We start from the raw sequence: 26,779 nt of genomic DNA, 5'->3' as shown, positions 1-26,779 counted from the left end.
ATAAGTATCCCATGGGTGATACTTGGAGCTCTCATTTTATACCCTGTTCTCCAACAGTTTTCATCCACTGGTTTGGAATCCACTGGTAGCCCTGCCTGAATCAACTATTATATTGGGGATTGCCAAATAGTAATTTCTGCCTGTCATCCTTCTGTTTTATTGGTTGGCATTCTTCCGTAAGAAGAGTTTCTTTCCTCATTAATTTTAGGATCGTTATGCACTCAGGCATTTTTTTCCTGTTCATTGTGTTATAATCTGCTGCTGTCATTACTTTTTGATGCCCAAATTATTCCAGATTTGATCATCGGAACCCTTTGAACAGCTACTTCGTTCTTCTGACATGTTCCCATTAATCTTTGAATATTTCTTTGCTTTCTGATCCAAAGTGGTCCAAGCTTACTTTTAACTTTTCTGCCACAGATCTAGAAATAGCCTAGGAATTGTGGTTCTTTTAAATGGCAAATAATATTTAGAAAAACAAAAGTAGGGGGCTTTAAATGTATAGCTACACACATATTTGCATAGTCATGGGTTTATACTGATACCGTTAGTTCAGATCCTACATCACAGGTTTTTTCTTCATTCTCCTCCATTACACGTTTACATATTCTTCTTCCATCATGAGACCTACTGGTTTCCAAAAATAGGAATGTATTTACTCATCTGCTATATTCTACATATCACTCACTGTAGTTTCAGAATTATTGATACCAAATACCACATCACAACCAACATGCTAAGTTCAGTGTGTGATAACTCTGTAACTCTTTTTTTTTTGTCTTTTGTATCATTGAGACAGTACAGTCAGCACGCTGTATTTAAAAGTTACTCAAACCAATTCTTTCCTCTGTGTGTGTTTTCTGTTTGCTGTATAGTTAAGTTCATTTTTTTCTGTTTACATTCATTTTTAGGTCTTGAAAGAAGTCTTGTTTGTCATAATATGCACATGTCTCAAAAGTCAAAAGTATATTAAGAAAAGATATATTAGGGGTGCCTGGGTGGCTCAGTCGGTTAAGCGTCCGACTTCGGCTCAGGTCATGATCTCACGGTCCGTGAGTTCGAGCCCTGCGTCGGGCTCTGTGCTGACAGCTCAGAGCCTGGAGCCTGTTTCAGATTCTGTGTCTCCCTCTCTCTGACCCTCCCCCATTCATGCTCTGTCTCTCTGTGTCTCAAAAATAAATAAACGTTAAAAAAAAATTAAAAAAAAAAGAAAAGATATATTAAATCTCATTCCTACCTTTATCTTTTCTACCCTGTTAGCATCACACCCTACACCAACTATTCGACTAGTTTCAGCTTTATCTTCCCCACATTTGTTTTGTAGTAATATGCAAATATGTATGTAACTAATATATAAACACAGCAAAAAAGGTGTATATGTATCTTATTTCACTTTCTGTCTTACACAAAAGGTGGCATATCTTGCCTTTTGTCATTTGATAGCGTATTCTGGAAATCATTGCACGATAGTTCACCAAAGTCTTCACGGAAGTATTTCTATGGCACCATTGCACTCCATTGTGTGGGTTTACAGTAGTGTATTCATCCAGTCTCCTATCAATAGGCATTAAAGTTTTGTCCGATATTTTCCTATGAAATATTATGCCATAATAAAACAATGAAGTCGCTCATACATTATCTCCTATTTATGGAGTGAAACTTGTATATATGGTCCTGTTGGATATTCTTAATGGCTTTTATTGCAGGACAATTTACACTGTCAATAGCAATGCATGAGATTATATACTTCACTGTAGACTCATCTAGATCATAGCCATCAAGCTTTTGAATTTGATTTTTTGCTGATCTGATGGGTAAGAAATGATATCTCATGTAGTTTTAATTTTCATTCTCATAATGTGAGTCAAGTTAAAACGTTTCACATGTTTAAAAGCCACTTAGATATCTTTTCCTGTAGACTGTCTGTTCATGTACATTGCCCATTTTTATATCAGGATTTCACTCTCTGTGTTCATGTTAACTGTTTTTATTCTAGAGAGAGTAATCCTTTATATGTAATGGATGCTACAAATATATTCTCCCGGTTTTTCATTTGTCTTTTAACTTTACTTAAGATGTTTGTTGTTTGTAATATCAAAGTTTTTATGTTAAATTTTAGGTAGTTAGGAGTGCCTAGGTGGCTCAGTTGGTTGAGTGACTGACTCCTGATTTCAGCTTGGGCCATGATGCTAGGGTTGTATGGGATCGAACCCCGTGTTGGGCTCCGTGGTGGGCATGCATGGAGCCTGCATAAGATTTTTTTCTCTCCCCTCTGCCCTATCCCCTGCTTGCACTCTCTCTTTATCTAAAATAAAAAAAAAACAAACAGGTAGTTAAATTTACATATCCTCTCTTTTATTGCTTTTAACCTTTGGACTATATTAGAAAGCCTTTCTTAAATTCCACATATGAGTGAAATCATATATTTGTGTAAGAAACACAACAGATGAACATGGGGAAAGGGAAGGAAAAATCAGGTAAAAACAGAGAAGTAGGTAAACCCTAAGAGACTCTTAAATACAGAGAACAAACTGAGGGTTGCTGGAGGGGAGTTGGGTGGGGGGATGGGTTAAATGGGTGATGAGCATTAAGGAGGGCACTTGTCGGGATGAGCACCTGGTATTATATGTAAGTGATGAATCACTGGGTTCTACTCCTGAAACCAATAACACACTGTATGTTAACTAACTTGAATTTAAATAAGTAAATTAAAAAAGAAAGAAAGAAAGCCTTTCCCCACACTGAGTTCATAAACGAATTTTCCGTATTTTCTTTCAGTAGTCATATGGTTTCATAAATTTACATGTAAATCAGAATGTATTTTGATGTTTCTTGTGAAGTATGGATCCAATTTTATCTTTCACCTAAAGCCAAATGGCTACCATTTGTGGTAACACCATTAATTTAAAAAGTTCAGTCACTTTTATCATACATGCTAAATTTCCATAGGCATTGGAGTTAATTTTGAACTTTCTAATCTTTTTTACTAATAGACTTTATTTTTAGAACAATTTTAGGTTTACAGAAAAATTGAGCAGATATTACAGACATTACAGATTTCCTGTATGTCCTCCTCCCTTCTGGCACACAGCTTCCCCTAGGATTAGCATCTCACATTAGTCTGATGCATTTGATAAACTAATGGAACAATTGTATGTACGTTATTATCGGCTACAGCCCCAGTTTATGCAGCCTTGCTTAGTTTTATGCAGACTTGATTAGTTTTATGCAGACTTGCTTAGTTTTACCTAAGATCTCTCTGCTGTTCCAGCATGCCAGCCAGGATACCACATTACATTGAGTTGTATTTCTTTTGATTCCTTTTGGCTGTGGCAGTTTTTCATAATTTCCTTACGTTTGAAGACTTTGATGGTCGTGAGGAGCACTAGTCAAGCAATTTATAGGATGCCCTTCTATTGGAATTTGTCTAGTTTTTTTTCCTTCATAACTGCGGCTATGAGCTTTGGGGAGGAGGACCACAGAGGCAAAGTGCCATTGTCAGAACATCTTTTCAGGGATGCAGGCTATAAAAGTGATTGATGCCTGTGGCCGCTGACCTTGGTCACATGGCTGAGGTGATGTTTGTCAGGTTCCTTCACTCTAAAGTCACTCTTCCACCCCTCCCTTTCCATGTTGTATTCTTTGGAAGGAATTCATTGTATGCAGCTCACACTTAAGGAGTGGAACCTGGTCCCCTCTTCCTTTAGAGTGGGGTATGTCCATATTTTTTCGGTATTCTGCACAGATTTGTCTCTCCTTTCCAAATTATTTATTTATACCAGTATGAAGCTATGGATATTTATTTCATAGATTGGGTTACAATCCAAACTACTTTATGTTGTTGCTCAACTTGTTCCAGCTTTGGCCACTGTGAGCTCTTTCGGTTGGTTCTCCCATACCTTTGACAACACTCCCATCACTGTGGGTTTTTTTTTTTTTTTTTAGCACTACTTTACTTTCTAGAAAGAGTCATTTCTCCAGCAGTCATTTACCCTGTGTTTTGTTTTTGTTTCTTTTTGGGAATGGTATTAAAAACCAGAGTCTGGGCACTGTGTTTCTATTCTTTTTTCCATTGGTTTGTCCATTCATGTGCCAGCACCACATGTTAGTATAGAGGCTTACTAGTGTATTCTAATACCTGGTTGCCCTTTTCTTCTCCTTCCCCCCATTGTTGCTTCTCTTTTTTAGTTTTCCCAGCTTTTCTTTATGTTATTCCATGTTTGGTTTTCATTTGAAATTTAGAATCAGTTTGTGTAACTCTTGGGCATCTACATAAGAGGATAAGTCCCGAGTCATAGGAAAAACCTAAGTATAGCCTTAGTGGATGCTACCAGATAGTTTCCTAAAGTGGTTGAACCAACTTATGCTCCTATTAGCGATCTGTAAGAGAGCCAGCTACTCCACCATCACATGAACACTTGATATGTCAGTCTTTTTCATTTTTAGCCATTGAGTGTAAGTGGTTCGCTGGGGTTTTAATTTGTACTTCCCTTATGGCTACTGATGTTGAGAATATTTTTATATGTTTATTGGACATTGTAGAAATTCTTTATACATTTTGAGGATTCTTTCGTCAGGTATATGTAATAAGTATATTTTCTCTCAGTCTATGGCTTGTTTACTCTCTTAATGATGGCTTTTGGTAAACAAATTTATCTAAATTTAATGAAGTTTAATTTACCAGTTTTTAATGGTTAGTGCTTTTGGAGCTATTGAAGATATTCCTGGCCACCTTAGGGGTATACTTTTTATTTGAGAATTTTATAGGCTGGTTGGCTACTCCCAATTATTTTTTGTGCCTGGAATTGGTAGGGGAGTCAAGAATATGTTCTATGTGGGTGTCCAATTGCTTCTTGACCCATTATTACAAGAATCACTCCTACAGCACTGTTGCAGTGACACTTTTGACATAAATTAAGTGACTACATTTGTACAAGCTATATAGATCTGGAGTATATGTTGTGTACCATTGGCCCATTTGTCTGTACTTGTACCAATGTAATACTGTCTTACTTACTGTTGTTTTATAATAAGACTTAAAATCTGGTAGTGTAAATCCTACAAGTTTGTTCAATTTCCATAGAAAAGGCCTCCTGTTACTATGATTAGGATATATAAATTTAAAGGTCATTTTGGAAAATATTGACTTTTGTACAATACTGAGTAATCCAATTGATGATACACATTTTCTCTTCATTCAGTTAGGTGTTTACCGTATCTCAATGCAATATTTTTGTTTTCAGTGTAGAAGTCGTGCACATTCTTTATTCAGTTTATTCCCAGGTAAGAGATTTGTCTACACACACATATGCAGACACATATATATCAAATGTAGTTACTAAATGCCATTTAAAATTTAATTTCTAACTGTTTCTTGCTAATACATTTTTGTATACTGACTTGGCATTCAGTGACCTTATTAAATTAATCCTTCTTAATTCTAATTGCATGCTTATAAATCTTTGGGGGTTAATATGTACACAGTCATGTCCTTTAGAAATAAAAAGTGTTTCTTTCCAGTCTTTATATGACCTCAGGGAGATGGCATGTGATGTCAAGCTGTAGATTTCTTTGTAAGGCTTGTTTTGAGAAAATAGTGGCACCTGAAGAACTGGTGATTGATCTGTGGCACAACTACTGGTAAGGGTTAGTTGGTTAGGTCTTTGCTCTTACTGAATTACAAAGTAAATGCATTTTTCTTACTTTTGTTGCTCAACAATTAACCTCATCACTAGTGGCTAATAGACTAATTTATCTGCACAAATCTGGCGTTGTAGCATAAATTGCACTCAACTTCACCAACATGAGGCCAATTATTCTGCCTCTCGATCGGTCTGATCCTGGATGTGATTCTCGTAGTGCGATTTCCAGCAGCAGTAGGCCTAAGGTATTGAATGCAGTGGTGGCCAATGGGAGGAACTGTCACGGTAAGGTGACTGAGAGAGGGCATGCTCTCTCTTATCTGTGGCTGGTCTTTTCCTAATGAGTTGCTCTTATGATCTTACAAAAGAAAATCACAACATGAGGAGGATACAGCAAAGGTCTTGATGTCTATGTTTTTCATTCTTTACATTTTATGACAGAAATGCGTGTTGGTAACTAAAGGGCTGGAGGAGAGAATCCAGGCAGATCAGAGAAACTTTCCAGTTAGTAAATAGTTTACTCCAAGACCTCTATGAAGACTTCCTCCTTTTATTTTCTGTCTATGCCTGTCCGTCATCGGATTCTGAGTATCACTCTCTTAGTCCCTTGACTCCGTCACTATGTTGCTTTATAAAACGAGGTAACATCTAAGATGCAGTACCCCTAGGGAATGAATGCAGATGCTGCTAACTAGGTTTTCATCTTCCAAAGAATGTTTTTCGTCTACGAAACAGATCAATAATTATATTTTTTCTAAAGTCAATAGAAGAGGTTTAATTAAAAATCAAGGCAAAGCATTTACTATTTATCGTACATATGCTATATGCGTAGTATCACAGTAGATGGCTGACAGTGACTGAACATGTGACCTTGAGTCAGTCATTTGACCTTTTGGGTCCCAGTTTCCATAAGTACAATATGAAAAATTCACATACCTCTTAGTGGAAAAAATAATTCCACAACAGGAACATTTTATAAGGAAAAATATGAAAAGTATAAGCTTAAAAATACAGTACATTTAATGAGAAAGTTTCAAGTCCCATGAAGGTGTGTTAATTGCCAAGTCTCCTTCAAGTTCAATAGGGTGTTTCCAGACTGATGAGAGCATGGCAATTATAACAATGCCGGGCTCTATGTTGGTACTTCAATTGCTTTAATGTCTTATCTGACTAATTGAATACACAATTACCAGCCAAAGCAGATTCTCTTCTCTTTAAGACTTATTTTGAGCCTAGAAATTTTGCTGTTATTTCTTCTTTAGAAATCCTTTCACAATTGCAGGCAAGGTGGTTGAATCTATAGTAATTTTTCTCTATTCCATATTCCACCTGATTAATTATTCTTCACTAGTGGGTCCCAGTTAGTAGAAGAAAAAAGAAATAAGGTATATAAATAGGAAGTTTGTTCATATCAAAGTGCACGAGCACTAACCCAGATTTGTAATTCTTACCCATTTGTAATTTTTTATGTTATTTAAATTTTATTTTGAACATAGTGTTTAAGCACACTAAATGCTTTAGTAAAACATACAAAATCATTATAGCAACATAAATATAAGCCTAATGATAGCTTTTGGAATCATCTACCTGGGTAAGAGCTCCAGCTTTGATTTTCCTGGTTGTGTGATGTTAGTTTCAGTGTCTGTAAAAGAGTGTAATCCTACTTCCTGGAATTAATGTAATTATTAAACAAAATATTATGTGCAAAACATAATGCGTGAAGTTCAAAGAAGATGTCCTGTCTCCTAGGGCGGCTGTAAAAACTGCCACAACACTGGTGTCTTAAACCAAAGGCAATTTATTCTGTGACAGTTCAAGAGGCCAGAGGCCTGACGTGAAGGTGTTGGTGGGTGTGGGGGTGGGCCTCTGGAGGCTCTGGGGAAGAATCATTCCTTGTGTTCTTCTCCAGTGTTCTTCAGACTGCCTTCTGTGTGTGTGCACATGTGTGTGCTGTCTCATCAGCACATGTGCCCAGAATAACTTCCCATAATTTAATCCTTAATTCAATTGTGTCCCTGAAGATCCTTCTTTAGTATCAGGTAATGTTTATAGATTCCAGATATTAGACCTCATGTCTTTGGGTGGCCATTATTATTTAAAAAAAATTTTTTTTAAGGTTTATTTATTTTTGAGACAGAGAGAGACAGAGCATGAACGGGAGAGGGGCAGAGAGAGAGAGGGAGACACAGAATCAGAAGCAGGCTCCAGGCTCTGAGCCATCAGCCCAGAGCCCGACGCGGGGCTTGAACTCCCGGACCGTGAGATCGTGACCTGAGCTGAAGTCGGACGCTTAACCGACTGAGCCACCCAGGGGCCCCATGGGTGGCCATTATTAAGCCTAATACAGAAAAGTAAGTGTTCCTAGTTATTATTCATTATGGGTGGTAGTCATAGTGGTGTTAGTAATAAGAGCAGTAGTAGTATAAAAATGGTATATATTTAGAGACACTCTACTTCTGAGTCTCATAAGGAAGGATGATGAATGAAAAAGGCTCACTTTATGTGACTTTGGAAATCAGTACTAGCAAAGGAAACATTATATGAATCCCAAGTTATCTAAGAATCAAATATTAAATATTTTGAGAGTTCCTCTATTGCGATTAAAAAAATAGCTTAAAAGGTGGAAGGAAAGAAGCTAATATTGTTGAGTGCCTTCACTGTGTCTGGAAGTATGTACTAATAAAAATAACAATGTCCTATATTTATGGGGACACTGTCGTAAATGCTTTTCATCTATTTCCTCATTTAAGAAACCCTATGAAGTGCTGTCATAAACCTTATTTTGCGACCAAGGAGACTGCGGCACAGATAAGTTGGCCACCTTGGTCAAGGTTGCGGAAAAATTAAAGCTGGAGCCTGTATTTGGAGCCAGGTACTCTGGCTTCAGAGTTCCAGCTCACAACTGCTTCATAACACTGCCCCTTACATGCAATAGTCTCTATGTAATTTGGGGAAACTTTAACTACTGTATCTGTAAAATGATAGCTGTGACATTTTTCTGTATTTTCCAAAAGGTTTGCAGAATACTCAGAGGAATAGTTTAGTTCCTCCCTTGCTGGGTTTGGATGCTTCTAGAACACACTCAGCGGCATGATTATATCCTTTCCTTCCCTGAGAAGTTTTCTTCATTTCCTTACGTCAGTGTCCTCCCTTTGCCCAACTTACTGCCATCTCTTGGTACTGGCTGAGAATAGAGATTTCTGGGGTGGGTGCCAGGAAAATCTGGCTTATATAAAGTCCATGAAAAGCCCTTCTCTGATAGTTAGGTATGACCCAGGGATCTCTTGGCTGTGAGGAGTGGACTACTTGGGCAGTGGAGCCTCCCTGGAGTCTTCTTATCAGGTGTCTCTGCCTTAATTTATGTTGCTCTGAATTTGGAAACCCTGCTTACAGGAGAATGAATACTGGTAGTTACAAAAAGGAAGCTCCAAAATGGCGAAAGACACCAAAGAACATGCGTTTATCTTAAGATTGTATTATTTTTACAATGCATCTGTGTTTTAAATTCACTGACATTGGGGTGCCTGGGTAGTTCAGTTGGTTAGGTGGACAATTCTTGATTTCGGCTCGGGACATGATCTCATGGTTTGTGAGTTTGAGCCCTGCTTGGAATTCTCTCCCTCCTCCAAATAAGTAAACATTAAACAAATTTTAAATTCGCCAACAGTCACAGGCACTTACACTCCTAGCCCATCTACTCTATCCATCCTCCTGCTACACTGAATGAATGGTTTTTCCTTCTTTCTAAGACCATACATACCCTGGATCGTATCCCTTTGTACCTAGCCAATGACAGCATGCTTGCAATTGTCCCGTCTCTTCTGAATCATCAATTTGTCCTTTTCTATTATATCTTTCAAACAATAAAACAGGCACTCTACAGTTTGTGCAATATTAAGAAATAAGTTTCCTTTGACCAACATCTCTCTCCTTCTCTAGCTATTTCTCTATTTCTTTTCTCCCCTTTAGGAACAAGGCTCCTAGAAGTGTCATTTTTCAGTGTATCTATGTGCTTCCCACCCTTTTTTTCTTAAATCGACTGCAATCCATTTGTAACACTGACATTGCTCTTTTCAAGGTAACCAATGGCCATGACAAAGGTGTCAAATCCAAAGGTCATCCCTCAGTGTTCATCTTGCTTAATCTATCAGTGGTTTTTGACACAGATGATCCGTCCGTCTTTTGACATACTTTCCTAATCAGGCTCTGAGTCACAACTAATGTCAGTCAACTAGGGCTTTCCTAAGCCCCCCCACCCCCATATAGACTAGGGGGGCTTAAACAACAGAAATTTAACTTCTCACAGTTCTGGAGGCTGGAAGTCCGAGGTCATGGAAAACCCTAAGAGTTAAGTGGACACAGCATGTACAATGACAGCTTTGATTCTTTCTGCCATTGTCCACCTTTAAAAAAAACTTTTTAGAGGGGCCAAAACACATTTTTTACATTTTAATATAATTGGCATACAATATCCTATTAGTTTCAGGTGTTCAACACAGCGATTTGATATTTTTATACATTACAAAATGGTGTCCATGGTAAGTCTGGTTGCCATCTGTCGTCATACAAACTTATTACAGTATTATTGATTATATTCCATATGCTGTACATTACATCCCTATGACTTACTTCATAACGGGAAGTTTGTACTTCTTAATCCCTTTCACTTATGTTGCCCAATCTCCGCCCCTTCTGGCAACCAATATTTGTTTCTTGTATCTATGAGTCTGTTTCTGTTTTGTTTGCTTGTTTTGGTTTTTCAATTGCACATGGAAGTGAAATCATATGGTATTTGTCTTTCTCTGACTTATTTCATGGAGCATAATCACCTCTGGGTCCATCAGTGTTGTTGCAAATGACAAGATTTTCCTTGTTTTTGTCTGTGTAACATTCCATTGTGTATGTATATACCACACCTTCTTTATCCATTCATGTATCTATCACTGGATACTTTGGTTGCTTCCATATTTTGGCTATTGTGGATAATGCTGCAAGGAACATAGGCATGCAGAGATCTCTTCAAATTGGTCTTTTGTTTTCTTTGGATGAATCTCCAGAAGTGGAATTGCTGGATTTTTGCTAGTTCCATGTCTATCACTCTTTTAATTTTTGGTAACAAAAATAGGCTCTCTGGTTCATAATGGCAAACTGGTTGGCTTTTATTTACATTTTACTAGGTCTGCCTATTTGAGTGTTTAAATTGAGTATTTGTTAAAATATAAATTGAGCCTGGTTCACAATGACACATATTGGCTTTTGGTAGAGGTTAGTATTTACATTTTAGTAGATCCACTATTTCGAATGTGTGTCAACATGACTGAATCCATCTTTGACACTTGCCATTCAGCAAAAACCAAGGACTGAAGTCTTGAAAGACAGAGCATATGTCTACCTGGGAAAGTTGCCCTCTTCCACAGAGCACTAGTTGTATGAAAGATACCTGTAAATAGTCAAGGAAGAAGGAGGCATGTCACATTAGCCAAACTAGAACTCTTACCCCAAGTGTTAGCTACTACCTTTAGGGTCAGAGAACCCTCGTTATTCAATGAGGTTTTAGAAAAATAGATTGAGGTGAGGGAATGGTTTGCTTCTTATAACAAAAATATAGCTTTTATTTATTTTTTTTTATGTTTATTGTATTTTTGAGACAGAGAGAGACAGAGCATGAACAGGGGAGGGTCAGAAGGAGAGGGAGACACAGAATCTGAAGCAGGCTCCAGGCTCTGAGCCGTCAGCACAGAGCCCGACACGGGGCTCGAACTCACGGACCGTGAGATCATGACCTGAACTGAAGTCGGACGCTTAACCGACTGAGCCACCCAGGCACCCTGAAATATAGCTTTTATATTCATATATCAGAGAGAATGACAAGTTCTTGAAGATGGTGTTGGTTTATATATTCCTACAGATAGATAGGTAGCTAACTCTCCCAACAGTGGCTGGCAGATAGTATTATATAAGTGTTAGTTCTACTTATGATCTTTGACAAAATACTTCTTGTTATTGTCTCCTCATTAATTCAGGTCACTCGATGCCACTGTCACATTAGCACATTTTTAGCATAAAAAATAAAATTTGGTTTTAAAATTGCATTTTTTTTTTTTTTGAGTTTTCAAAGGCATTGCTTTATGACAGACGTTTGGTCACAAAGGCCTTAATTCTGGCATGATACAATGAAATCCTAATTTGCTCATTATTTTGGAAAAGCTCAAAGACTACAGGATATTCAAAGAAAACCTTTAAATCTTTGATTGGCTGTTTAGTAAGTCTGGTTATAAAGAAGAAAAGAGTGATAGAATTGCAGATCACAGTTTCTTCCCTTAGAGTACAAAAAATCTATTCTGAATAAATATTTTAAAGACAGGCTATTACTGGGCTTAAGCCAGGAAATCCTTTCCATGCTGAGTTTCTCCTTTTTCTTTTTCTCTGTCTTTTGTGTGACTGGAACTTTGTTCTTTCCAAACTTCTTAACTTGATTATGCCTGTAAGCAATCCCAATCATGTGCTACCATGTTCGAATCAAAATATTTTACTTTTATTCCTTGCTGTCCCTCCAGAGCACTGTCTGAAATCTAGACCCTCATATTTTGCACGAGAAAACAGATTTTTCTCCATTAGAAGGAAATCATTATATATTTAACATTTTAATATTTATGATATCACAATATGATATGATATATCGTTCTGTATTTAATATTTTATTAAATATTAAAATTTAAACATGTTTTCAATTTAAGCGAATCTTAAGGAATCCGCATAGATGGTTATAAAATGACAGAATTAGTGTGATTTGACCTACTTGGGGTTAGCTTGAAGATTAATCTATTTACTAATATTTGTCTTCATAAATATTTGATGGCGATGGTGTTTAGAAGTCACATGAGTGTTGTATAATTTATGAGAGTAATATTTTAAAATCATAATTCACTTTTTTTCCTATGGGTGAAGTTAGTCTTCAGTATCCTAAGGATTCTAGCAATTTCCTGATAAAGCAGGCACTCTTATGGGAAATAGAAACGCTAGGTGACTTGGGCCAGCATTGTAACAAGGGACCTCGTCACTCTGACTCCACATTCTATTATATATTCTCCAAATTCTATCGCTGTCTTGTATAACACTTTTTCAAGTACCTACAGTAATTTTTCAGGTTTCTATGTATTATATTTTATTATTTTTATATCTCCCAGGACTTAGGAATAAATCTTGAACATGGTGGATAACTTTTCATAATAATTATTTAAAAATTTAAATTATTTAAAGCTCATGATAATTATTCATTACTTACCACTTAAACTTTTCATTATTTAAAAACTAAGTTTTATTAATAAAACATATAAAATAATGGATAGGTGACAATCATCATTAATTATAAATACTTGTTGTATCTTGACTACTTGATGGTAGATTCATGTTTAAAATGACTTTCGGACTGGGAACCCCCAAACCCTTGGCTATGTCAACTTCCTGGGTTGGATTTGATTTTAAAAACGTTGCGTCTGCTTTGAGAAAAGGAACACGTATGTGTACCAGAAAGACATGGTAAGGTAGAATAGGCTTCCAGTCACCACCTTTTCATTTAATTTCTTTATTTTTAACGCTGACAATCATTCTTTGTGGCAGCTTATGTATAGTGTGCAATAGTTTGTTTTAGACAAGATTTCTATTCGGAGGACTTAAAAGTAAATCTTTTCTATGATGAAACATAAAATGAGCAGAAATAAGACATGGCATGATTAGTGGTAATGTGAAAATGCTAGATTCAAATGCAAAATTACCAGAACAGTTTGGGCAATCAATACTTGGGGGAACAGGATGCCTGACTGTTTTCTCCCTACCTGTGAGAAGGATTCACTTCTGCTCTCAGGGCCTGGGTCCCAGACACCGGCTTTGGGGAGGTAAATCCCACAGCCAGTCACGGGGGCTAAGAAAGCACTGTCCGGAGCATCTACAGTTCCTTCCCTGGGAGGTGTTGGGATGGACGGGATTCACAGTCGCTTCTGGATTCCTTTGTGCTCCTGGGGCTGACAGGATGCTGGCAAGAAACCAAGAGGTTGGGGCGCCTGGGTGGCTCAGTCAGTTGAGCGTCCGACTTCGGCTCAGGTCATGACCTCACGGTCTGTGAGTTCGAGCCCCACATCGGGCTCCGTGCTGACAGCTCAGAGCCTGGAGCCTGCTTCAGATTCTGTGTCTCCCTCTCTCTCTGACCCTCCCCTGTTCATGCTCTGTCTCTCTCTGTCTCAAAAATAAATAAACATTAAAAAAAAAAAAGAAACCAAGAGGCTATTTACCTATGTGGCTTTCTCTTTCCCGCGGTGTTAAATCTGGAGGCATCGTCTATAACGTTCTTTTCTGAAAACGGCCGAAGAGTGACAGAAATGACAGTGGTAGAGAGGGAGGAACTCAAGAAAAGGGTTTGTCTGCGTGTTGTCCTTTCTTACAGGGCCACTGAGGGAGCCCGGGGGTACGCAGGGCTCTGGGCTGGCTGCTACGGATCACCCCAGCAGAGAGGGAATGTCCTCCAGCACCTTCCTTGCAAAGTGAGGAGATAAGACATGGGCAACCGCAGTGCTTGAAACACAGGCAGAGAGCACGTGATCCAATGCTTCGCTAGCCTGGGAGCCAAGTGCACACCCCGCTCGCGTGCACGAGTGTGCTTGAAGGGCGAGGGCCAAGCAGCCCAGAGTCGCGAAGAGAAAAGCGAGCGCTTCCTGGATGGTTGCCAGGAACCCTTCCAAATGCTTTGCACGCGTAACCCATTTACTCTTTTTACGAGTCCTCCGAGGTCCCGTTGTGGTCCCAGGCGCTATGAAGCACCAAAGACTGGGTGACACAGGCCAGCTCGGTGGGAGAGCCAGTGTTGAGCCCGGAGTGGGGTGCTCTCCCTCCTCCCTGTGCCGTGGGGTGACTTCCCCCAGGACTGCAAAGAGGAGGGGAGCCTTTCTGCCGTGGAGGATCTAGCTGGAGAGAAGGCAAGGAAGAGGTGAAGTTTCAAGCCAGGAAGCTTAGGAAGTGTTGCATTTCTTCTTGCTGAAGTTCGACAAGTCTGATGTCGAGAAGAGCAGGCTTACACAGGCCCACGGAGCTGGACGGGGGCCCCCCCGAGCCTCCTTGACTTCCTGCTCGGAGGTGGGGTGCTGAGGCGCTCTCCCTGGCCAGCCTTCACCTTGGGTTTGGGGTTGGGGAGGAGGGCGCAGGGCCCAGGGGACATCTGAGCCACAGGAGACAAGAGGCAGGCGAGCCTGCCTTCCCTCCACAGGTCTGAGGCTTGATTTTCTCTTCGTCTGTCAGAAATAAGTCTGTACACCCGGCTGATTTTGCAGAAGACACCGCGGGTCTGGCGGGCTGTGTGGATGACCCGCTTAGCCGGGGAGCCAGGGCTCGAATTTGGCTCCCTTGAGTCCTCATTCACAGCTGTTTCTACCGCTGCTTGTTCATCTTGCCCTTCATGGCTTTTCTGCTCCTTAATTGTCCCGTGGTCACTTTTTATTAGTCTTTTCCTTCTTGAGAGTCCGTGTGTCGTAATAATAACGTAAGACCTTATTCTAGATGATTTCTAACATTAACACAAATTGCTTAACATACAGACTGTTACTGGTACATTGTCAGGCGTTAAGTGACCTCAAATCATGTAAGATATCCCTCTGTACCTGTTTTCTGCTGCCGCGTGGCAAAATTACCACAAACTACCTGGCTGGAAACAACGCCTGTTCCTGAACCCACTGCTCTGTGGGACGAGGGAGGCCTGGCAGGTGTCAGTGGCTGAGTTCGTCCCTGGAGGCCCCGGAGAAGCACCTGTTCCCGGGCCATCCGGGTTGTCACAGAATTCAGACCCAGGTAGTTGTAGGAAGGAGGCTCCTGCTTCCTCGCTGACTGTTAGTCGGGACTCATTCTCAGCTGCTGGAGCCCCTCTCTGGTGGGAGGCGGCCCCTCTCCATCTTCACAGCCAGCCATGGCCCACCAAATCCTTCCATGCTTTCCGTCTCTCCGACTTCCCCTTCTGCGGGACGAAGTAGACGAAACTCTACTTTTGAAGGGCCCATGTGATTCTGTCAGTCCCGCCCAGACACTCTCACTTTCACTAACTCGAAGTAAACTGATTCGTTAACTTTAACTCCATCTGAAGAAATTCCTTTTGCATTTGTAAGGTGATACAGTCACAGGCATGATGTTTCATTATATGCAAAGTCTCATCCCTGGGGAGTAGATCCAGTGGGAGGACATCTTAGGATCCTGCCTGTCATCCCCTCCCAAGTCTGTAATTCTGCTTCACTTCTAGTATATATACAAATATATTTATGGTCTTGTAATATTATTTTAATGCATTATATCTTTCTCAATAAGATTTTATATGAGCACTTAGTAGGAAATTGATAAACTACTTCTGAATGCTCGTTAGTTTTAGAATACCGATGTTTGCTATTATTCCATTTATATTATGCAGAATACATGCTTGTATGTTACTATAAAGCAATCAAATACTATTCTAAAACCTACAGATTAGTAGCAACTTTATGATGTGTGGAAATCTGTACTATATGCTCACAAATGGGAACAGAAAATTTGAGAGTAATATTTATAAAATCCAGTTGATTACATAAATACTTGATGTATATTCCTACTAAAGTTTTTAAAGGAGAAATTAGCAAGATAGAAAAGTACGATTTTTGTTCATTTTACAGTATATTAGTAATATGAAAACTATGACTCATGAATCAATCAGTTGCCAAACTTTAAAGGGTAAACTGCATTGCTATTTAGCAATGTTATTTTCGTTTCTTTTTTTTTTTTTAATTTTTTTTTCAACGTTTATTTATTTTGGGGACAGAGAGAGACAGAGCATGAACGGGGGAGGGGCAGAGAGAGAGGGAGACACAGAATTGGAAACAGGCTCCAGGCTCCGAGCCATCAGCCCGGAGCCCAACACGGGGCTCGAACTCACGGACCGTGAGATCGTGACCTGGCTGAAGTCGGACGCTTAACCGACTGCGCCACCCAGGCGCCCCGTTATTTTCGTTTCTTTAGAAGTTTACAGAAATAACAATATGTTGTCCTGAGAAGGCACACAAAAGTAATTTATTTAGTTGTTAGGAGAAACTATTTTTGTTTCCTTAAATGACTGAGTTGTAAGAAAGTCCCAGCTGCAAATATGCAAATGCCATGGTTACCCCCATGAATTGGGCTTTTGTAATATCCTGAATTCCAAGAAAAAATAACAAGCAAGACATTAAGGGTAAATGTTTGCAACATGTTGCCTAAAACCGCTCTGGGGATAAACTGTAGGGCTGTATATGACAAATTAGGAAAATTTCACATATTGAGAGTTTTTAACCACTCTCAGGATTAAAGGCACTTTTGAAACCTTAAAAGTACAAAAAATCCTTTCAGGATATCTTTCAAAAATATGGCTAAAGCCATGTGTCTTCAGCTGTTACTTTCGTTCAGTGACAAATTTCATCCAAATTTTTCTTTGTAACATCTTCGTTGTGTTAAAAAAATACATTTTCAGTTTTTCCTTAAAAATACAAATAGGTTTCCATAGCAAAATTTTTGAAGTCTGATCTTTATTACAGATCATATGCTCCAGATGGTGCCTCCAAGCCTAAAAGTACTTCCCCAAATATACAAGAAGTGTTAGAACTTTCACCTGTGTAAAAGAATATTGGGACCCAGAAGATTTAGCCATTTTTAAATTAAGAGCCACCAACGTTTTTCTGAGCGCTCATTAAGGACCAGACTACCCAAGTTCAGTCCTCATGATAATTGTTTAGGGTAAGGTGTCATTATTTGCTACGCTGTGCAAGCTGAGATGGTCCTTTTGGATCTGGGATTCAAACTTATGTCTGCATGCGTCCGGAACCCCAAATTTTAATCACTGTTCTTACTGCCACTGTATGAATCATCAGTTCCCAGGTGGAACAGCCTCTTCTTTATTTCAAATTTACCCTCCTCCAGAGCCCCACTCTTCCCCATGAGAGGTGCAGGCAATGACCTTTCACGGGGTGCCCTGCCACCAAGATGTGCATTCTGAGGCATTCCAAGCTGAGAACTCAACTTATCAGTGCGTTTTCCTCTGAAAGGGGAATTAAAATGTAAACAGTCGGCTGATAGTTGGAGACTACTGCACCTTTCTCTTTAAAAGCAGATAAGGTTTTCCAAAGGAACACAATAGCAAGTTTAGAGTACCAGGTTCCTAGGATACAGTTCCATCCTGATTCCATGGGCTCCATCAGTCCATCAGGCAGGTTTTCATTCAATTTCTCATTTACTGTTTGGTTTACTGAAGTCCATGGAAATGGAACTTTGTCCCTAATGCCGACACCTGCCGACTTTCAGATTGTACGGCCTCACCTTTCTGACTGCTTTGTTTGCGCTTCCTATTTCTGGCCTATTCTCTGCTTTGGTAATTGCCGGTATCTTTGCCCGTTAGCCTCAGTCCTGCTGCTGCCATATGGAGAGCCTGGTGACTGGCAGCTTTTGTAGAGAGAGGTAGCACCTGGGGGCTCCGAGGACCATTTTCATTTCACAATGACTCAGTGGGGAGCTGGAACTTGACAGCCAAGAAAGAGGCAGTGAATTTCAAAATGGTGGAGGGTTTTTCAAAAGACCTTTCATAACCATTTGGAAATCTCTGTATTTGAAAAGACCTGGGGTACAGGAGGACTCCTCACTGTGTGTATGTGTCTATGTGTGTGTGTGGGGGGGGTGTGTGTACCATTAGAATCAGAAGGAAAGAGGACACCTTTCAAACCCTCTTGGCTTTATTTTCCCTTTCCATTGTTAATAGTAGAACTAGATCTAACAGGCATTACTTGAACTCTTGAGCCATTTATGTTCTTAAGTAAGCATGCTTGTTTCATTATAAACTAAATGCATATTTAGTGCAGACACCTTGTTAAAATGAAGAAAATTCAGATATAAACTATCAAACCCAAAACAAATCCCAACACTCCGAGAACATTGTCTTGCTAACACTTGGCATATTTCCATTTAGTGCCGACTGATCCAGAAGTCATTATCTTTTAAGTTTCCCAGCCACTACATGGCACATACACACACTGGAATGAAAATCCAGCGTTCTGTTTGTATTTCTGTTTCCAATGGCATCAAGAGAAACAAGAAAATTGTGGCACTCAGTAGAAAAGCATCATACTTGAAGAATGCAATTCTAATTTTGAAGTTAATTACAATAGATTAGATAGAACATTTATATGCTCTGTTTGTGCTATCTTTTGGGCATCTCCTACTCATCTTTTGCAAATTAAAATGTCCAAATGTCATATGATTTCAAGAAATGGGTCAATAAAATTCTATTGCTTTTAAATTTCATATGCATTTATTTAGTTTAAAGGGGTTAGGGAAGATTGGGGTAGCCTTTGCGCAAACTGTCAAATTGGTGAATTATGCTTTTGATTTATTTTCTTAAACTTCCCTGGGGTTTTCTGTGAATAGTGCAACCTCCTGACACTTCTCAGACCCTCTTTGGTTCCTTTCATTTGTGCATGTGTGTGTACACACATTCATGTATATACATATACATACACGGATATAAGTACAGATATGGATACAAATATACACATGGGTGTATTTTTTTCTAGAAAGAATTTAGTTTAGTTTCTAGCCCAACAGAGATGCAACCAATGGATTTATACTTTGGTGCATTTAGGCACCTCAATTATAGTCTCTCCCAGACTTAAGCCATGACCAACCCTGACTCAACATCTCTATATCCCCCTGGCCATATTTTCCTTCTTGGTAAGTGATGATGCCATTGTTCTGGTAATCCAGATTTGAAATTTGGGAGTAGCCTTTGATATTCATTTATGCCTCCATATTCAGTAGCTTATTAACCATGATTTTATCTCTAATCCTTCAGTCCATTTTTCTCTCCTCAGCTTTAATTTAGGTTTTTGGCAAGTCTTCCTTGGATCATGGCAGTAATTCCCTTTATTAGGCAGCATCTGACAGGAAACAATGGTATACACAAATTGGTCATTCTGAAGAGAGTTTAGTTCAGGGACTGTTACAAAGGTTTGGGGATGGTGTAGAAAAATACACAGAAAAAATGCAGCATCCTATGCTTAGCCTTATCCCGTGACTTTATCCCGCCTGAAGGGTAACAGGAGAGAACAAATATCAGACATAGATCCGGACATACAGAGAGCTGTGGAGATAGGCATTTAACGGAATTGTGGCCTTAAAATGGAGGCTGGCAGTCCTCTGCAAATCTGTAGGTAGGAAGCTGGGGAGTAGATACTGTCATTTTGTTCTCCTTCCTCCCTTCGGGATCTTGCTGCTGCTCCGCGTTGGCTGAAGCTGACTGGAAGTCCAAGGGCAAAGGAGCCGTTGTTTTCTAGTTTCAGTTCCTGTAGGTCAGCACAGGGCCAGGTGGAAAATGGCTAGAAATGGATCCCAAGGGCAAACAGAAACTACTCCAGCCTCCTTTCACTGTCTTGCTCTACCTCCCTCCACTCTAAACGAACAAGATAAAAGAAGTCTTCCTATTGTCACATTCCATCCTAAATGTGAGACAGAAAACTATTAAACTCCTAGAGGAGAACACAGGCAGGAACTTCTTTGACATTGGCGGTAGCGACTTCTTTCTAGATACATCTCCTGAGGCAAGGAAGCAAAAAAGTAAACTTTTGGGACTTCATTAAAATAAAAAGCTTCTGCACAGTGAAGGAAATAAAAACAAAACCAAAAGGCAACCTACAGAATGCGGGGAGATATTTGCAAATGACATATCTGTTAAAGGGTTAGTATCCAAACTACATAAAGAATTTATAAAAGTCAACGCTCAAAAAATGTGTAATCTAATTTAAAAATGGGCAGAAGGCATGAATAGACATTTTTCTGAAGCAGACATACTGATGACCAGCGGACACATGAAAAGATGCTCCCTGTCACTCATCAACAGGGAAGGACAAATCAAAACCACAATGAGACACCACTTCCCACCTGCCGGAAAATCAACAACCCAAGAAACAACCGCTGCTGGCGAAGATGTGGAGAAAGGGCAACCCTCTTGCATTGTTGATGGGAATTCAAACTGGTGCAGCCACTCTGGAAAGCAGTATGCATGTTCCTCAGAAAGTGAAAAATAGAACTACCCTGCAACCCAGCAAGTACACTACTAAGTATTTACCCAAAGAGTACAAAAATGCTAATTCAAACCTATGGCCTACCCCAGAATGTAAAGAGTGTCAATTGTACAGCATTCTACAGATAAAAAGCATGTTAAAAAAAAACCTGTTTACAGCAGCATTATCTACGATAGCCAAATTATGGAACTTGCCCAAGTATCCACCAGCTCTGGATAAAGAAGTAATGGCGGATTAAATGGATAAAATTCCAATACAATGGAATATTACTTAGCCATTCAAAAGAATGAAATCTTACCATTTGCAATGACATGGATGGAGCCAGGATGATAACGCTAAGTGAAATAAGTCAGAGAAAGACAACACCAACTGATTTCACTTATATGGGGATTTTAAGAAACAAAACAAATGAACAAAGGGAATGTTTTGATTACTGATTTGATTTTTGTGCTGATTGCCAGTGTGTTCACATTTTCTGTTTCTTCCTTTTTCAGTTTTGGTAGTTTATAAGTTTCTGGGAATTTATCCAGTCCTTCTAGGTTGTCCAATTTGTTGCCATTTAGTTTTTCATAATGTTCTCTTGTAATTTTTGTATTTCTGTGGTGTTGGTTGTTTTTTCCTCCTCTCTCATTTGTAATTTTGTTTACTTGGGTCCTTTCTCTTGTCTTTTTGATAAGTCTGGCAAGGGGTTTATCAATTTATTCATTTTTTAAAATTTTTTTGAAAGAACCAGTTCCTGGTTTTCTTGCTCTGTTCTACTTACTTATTTATTTTTGGTTTCTCTATCATTTATTTCTGCTCTAATCTTTATGATTTACCTCCTTCTGCTGGCTTTAAGCTTTATTTGTTGTTCTTTTTCTAGCTCTTTTTTGTGTAAGGTTAGGTTTTTTCTTGCTTCTTTTTTTTTTTATTTTTTTTTCAACGTTTTTTATTTATTTTTGGGACAGAGAGAGACAGAGCATGAACGGGGGAGGGGCAGAGAGAGAGGGAGACACAGAATCGGAAACAGGCTCCAGGCTCCGAGCCCAGAGCCTGACGCGGGGCTCGAACTCACGGACCGCGAGATCGTGACCTGGCTGAAGTCGGACGCTTAACCGACTGCGCCACCCAGGCGCCCCTTTTCTTGCTTCTTAAAGTAGGCCTCTCTTGGTATAAGCTTCAATCTTAGAATCACTTTTGCTGCATCTCAAAGGTTTTGAACTGTTGTGTTTTCATTTTCATTTGCTTCCATGTATTTTTTCTTTCTTTTTTTATTTCCTGGTTGACCTATTAATTGTTTAGTAGCATAACCTCCTTATATTTGTGGTCTTTCCAAATTTTTTCTTGTGGTTGACTTCTAGTTTCATAGCATTGTGGTCAGAAAAGGTACATGGTATGATTCCCATCTTTTTGTATTTGTTGTAGCCTGTTTTGTGACCTAATATGTGATCAATTATGGAGAATGTTCAATGTGCACTTTAAATAAGTGTGTATTCTGCTGTTTTAGGCTGGAATGCTCTGAATATGTCTGTTAAGTCCACCTGGTCCAGTGTGTCATTCATAGCCATTGTTTCCTCGTTGATTTTTCTACTTAGGTGATCTGCCCCTTAGCGTAAGTAGGGTGTTCAGGTCCCATACTGTCATTGTGTTATTATCAATTAGTTCCTTTATGTGCATTATTAACAGTTTTACATATTTGGGTAGTCCCATGTTAGGTTCACAAATATTTGCAATTGTTATATCTTACTGTTGGATTGAGCCCTTTATGATTGTACTGTTCCCTTCTTTGTCTCTTTTTAGTCTTTGTTTTAAATTCTAGTTTTTCCACTCTAAGTATTGGTACTCTGACTTTCTTTTGACATCCATTTGTGTGATAAATGTTTCTCTACCCCTTCACTTTCAATCTGCAGGCATCTTTAGGTCTAAAATGAGTCTCTTGTAGGCTGCATATAGAAGGGTCTTGTTTTGTTTTGTTTTTATCCATTCTGACACCCTATATCTTTTGATTGGAGGGTTAATCCATTCACACTCAAAGTCATTATTGATAGATATGTATTTATTACCATTTTATTACTTGTTTTGTCCTTGTTTTGGAGATTGTCTCTGATCCTTTCTTGTCTTTGTCAGTTTTGGTCTCTCCTATGACCTCAAGGAGTCCCCTTTAATATTTCTTGCAGAGCTGGTTTAGTGGTCGTGAACTCCTTTAGTTTTTGTTTGTCTGGGAAAATCTTTGTCTCTCATCCTATTCTGAATGACAGCTTTCCCAGATAGGGTATTCTTGGCTGCAGATTTTTTCCATTCAGCACTTTGAATATATCATGCCACTCCCTCTGGCTTGTCAAGTTTCTTTTGCGAAATCTCCAGCTCTCCTTATGGGTTTTCCCTTGTAAGTTAAAGACTTCTTTTGTCTTGCTGCTTTTAGGATTTTTTCTTTATCACTGTATTTTGCAAAAGTAATTACCATAGGTCTTGGTGTTGGCCTGCTTTTGTTGATTTTGGTGAGAGTAGTGTGTGTCTCCTAGATCTGGATGTCTGTGTCCTTCCCCAGATTAGGAACGTTTTCTGCTATTATTTCTTGAAATAAATTTTCTGCCCCCTTTTCTCTCTCTTCTTCTTGGAGTTCTATAATATGAATTATATTATGTTTGATGGAGTCACTGAGTTCCCTAAGTCTATTCTTGTGTTACATAATTGTTCTTTTTCTCTTCTGTTCAGCTTCATTATTTCTATATTTTGTCTTTAAGGTCTTGATTCATTCTGCTGCTTCTTCCAGCCTGTGTTGCTTGCATCAAGACTGTTTCCAATCTCATTAATGCATTCTTCATTTCTTATTGATTCAGTTGTGATTCTTTAACTTTGTGGTAAGGGTCTCATTGATGTCTTCTTTTCTCAAGCTCAGTGAGTATCCTTATGATTGTTGCTTTAAATTTCCCATCAGGCACATTACTTACAACTATTTCACATAGATCTCAGGCTTGGGTCATATCTTGCTCTTTCATTTGGTATAAATTCCTCCCTCTTGACATGTTGTCTAAGTCTCTGCCTTCTTCTTTGTGTTAGAAAAGCCGTTATGTCTCCTGCTCCTGAAAGTAAGTAATTGTCCAATGAAGACAAGATCATATATTGACCAGAGCCTGACACTTCAGGGAGTGTCTCCAGTGTGTGGTGCATGTGCTCTGCTGTTGTGTTCTGGCTACTCTGTCCTTCAGGCTAGTCATCTGCAGAGGCTCTCTTTTCCTGCTGTGGGCATTGTTTAGTCCCTAGGCTGAATGTGGCAGGTTTTAAGTAGGTGTGCTCTGGTGTGCTTGTGAAATGAGACCTGACACCACTTCCATGAGAACTGGGCCCTCTAGAGCTCTCTGGTCAGGAGATGTGATGTGGGTAGAGGGCCTGCTGCACTGGGACTCGGGCAAACTTGACTGAGATAGACAGTGACGCCAGGGCACCAGGGATGAGGTTCAGTGCGAGCACGTTAGGTAGCTGGTGTGAGCTCCGTGCTTCTTCTCACAGGCGGATCTGTTTTTACGCTGAAGAGCAGAGGAGGTAAATGGCACCAGTCAGCTTTTTATGGGAAAGGTGTCTCCACGAATGCTGCCTCTCAGGAACATGCTCCAAGAAGAGTGAATAATCTCTCCACTGTGTGCCCCAAGCATTTTTCGGATTGCTATTTCCATGCTCTCTGCCCCTGGGTTGTTTGCCTGTATTCTCTCCAGAAACGGTACAGCACCCTTCATGTTCTATCTCAGCCAAGCTTGCTGACGTTTACAACCCCTGGCTTTAAGCTCTGCTAGAAGAATTAATGAAATTTGGCCTTTCTCATTTTTCAAGCCCATGGCTTTGTAGAAATATTCTTCTTGTGTGTTTCACCGTGTGTTCCTTTCTCTCTCATCCTTCTCCATGACCATGACTCCCCTCCCTCTGCAGCACACATAACTCTTTTCTCTCCTAAGCTGTGTCTACACTTTCTGCCTTCTTCAGTATGCGCTCTTCCTTCCCTTTGGTTGTGGAGTTTGGTCTGTCAGTCTTTAGGTCAGTTTCCAGGGTACTTAGGATGATTTGATAGCTATCTGGTTGTGTTTGTGGGACAAGATGAGGCTTACCACCATATTTCAACTTTTTATTTATGTATACTTTTTATACTATTATCAAAAGCAATTTTACACTAATTTATGGAGAATGTATCCCAGGTAGGTCCAGAGTTGTGTGCCATGTTAATGATGGGTTGGAAACTTAAATCCAAGGTGGGATCCAAGCGCCATTAATCCCAAACTGCACAAGAGTCATGGTCTTAATTGGTGACCAGCAATTGAGGAGAGCAGAGCAGGGTGGTTAAGGGGGGATATCTCTTCTTATAGGAACTAAAAGGCATAATTTGTGTTTAGGATGGCTGTCTCAAGGAGATAAACCTTTGCCCAAAACCATGGGCTCTTTTTGTTTTTTCTTTGATTAAATTTAAAGTATTAGACCCATTCCTCAAGGCTAGAACTCAGTGTTGAAAAAATTGAGCAGTTATTGAAGAAAGTCAATAACATGTGACCTTGTTTTTTAGTCTAACCAGGCACAGAGTAACAGATTCATGAAAAATGGGGCTTTGAGAACATCGCACACACAGGACAGGAAGGCAGAGAATTCCTATGGTTTTAAGGGAGGCAGCTCCTGGGCAGTTGTCCAGGTATGATGGTTGTTACCGGGTGATGTCAGAAGCTTCTCCATACATTTAAGATTTTGGGAGCTTCCCTCAACCCCCCGAGGAACAAGTTGAAATAAAGAATGTTTAAAGTAGTGAACAGCTAGCTCTCCAGAAGTTCTCCTGGAAACAGCACACAAACACTCTTGTTCTTCGTTTCCCTTTAAAGATTGCTGGTTTCTCTCATTTTTGCCTATGCTATTCTTGCTCTTGGATTCATCCTTATACCTTAATTAGTCTGTTTGCGATTCGTCTCACCTTTGTTTCCTGTCTCCTACCACTTCTCTTCATCACTATCACTCTGTTGGTCCGTTACCTCAATTCACCTTAGCTTCCTGCTTCCCACCTCTAGATTCCGCCTACTTTTCTCCTCTCCTTCTTCTCATATTTTGATCAGCCGTAACATTTAACCTGTAGGAAGTGAGATGGTAGGCTGCCACAACACCAAAATAGGTTTTGTGACTACTGTATATCATTCTTATTAGTTATTACTCCCTTGTACATGAAAATTGAGGCTGGGAAACTGGAGACCGTAGCTGGGATCCTTCTTGAGGCCTCAGACTCAGACAGTGAGTCTTAGCTGAGCATGGTTTCTTTCCACAGGGTATATTTGTTGCAACTGGCAGAGGGGATGCTCCAGCATCTAGAGGATAGAGCCCAGGGGTGCTACTAACCATCCTGTAATCCACAGGACATCACATCTCCCAACACAGAGTTATCCAGCTTCAATTATCAACACAGCTAACGTTGAAGACCCCAGTCTTGGGAACACTATATTCCATTGGATTTCCTGAGGTGTCTTTCCAAAGAGAAGCCTTCATTTCCAGGTCATTCTTTACCACCCTGTCTCTACTGTCATCCTCACACTCTATAAATAACCAATCCGACGTCCCTCTCATTTTCTATTTCCATATATATTATTATCTTATTTCAATCCCAAGTCAATTGTGGGGTATCCCGCTCAGTGTTATTATGATGATTTATTTAAAAAAATTTTACAGATGGACAAATTCAAACTCCAAAATACTCAGCACTCAAAAGATTTATTGAAGATTAGAACACATAATATTTTTATTAAATAGTGCTTCTTGCAGTGCCCTAGAGTCTCTCTTTTAAAGCGGCCATTCATCCTTAGAGAGTCATAAAAGCTTTAGAAATGACTTTATAAGAAGTCATAGCTAACACAATGGAATCTTGAGAGTTTTCGGGTTAATCTTCGTAGAATTGGCAGAGGGCTGGGGGTCTGGGTTAAGTGATTTGAGAGACGATCTCATCAATTTGAGTATTTCTACATTCAAGACTCACTGAAAATAAGGTTCAAAGCAGGAAATGAAAGAAATCTTTCCTTTTGCCTCACTAAATTAAATTTA

The 26,779-nt window shown here is 39.5% G+C and overlaps 1 protein-coding gene across 4 annotated transcripts in view; it reads left to right on the top strand.

Annotated features, from left to right (window-relative positions):
• PXDNL (peroxidasin like) overlaps positions 1-26,779 on the top strand; it is a 420,511-nt gene that overhangs the window by 173,788 nt on the left and 219,944 nt on the right. The gene's annotated exons all lie outside the window — the stretch shown is intronic.

The sequence above is a fragment of the Prionailurus bengalensis genome, chromosome F2 (assembly GCF_016509475.1).
Source record: "Prionailurus bengalensis isolate Pbe53 chromosome F2, Fcat_Pben_1.1_paternal_pri, whole genome shotgun sequence".
NCBI classification, from domain to species: domain Eukaryota; kingdom Metazoa; phylum Chordata; class Mammalia; order Carnivora; family Felidae; genus Prionailurus; species Prionailurus bengalensis.
This window is presented reverse-complemented; position numbering and strand designations above follow the sequence as displayed.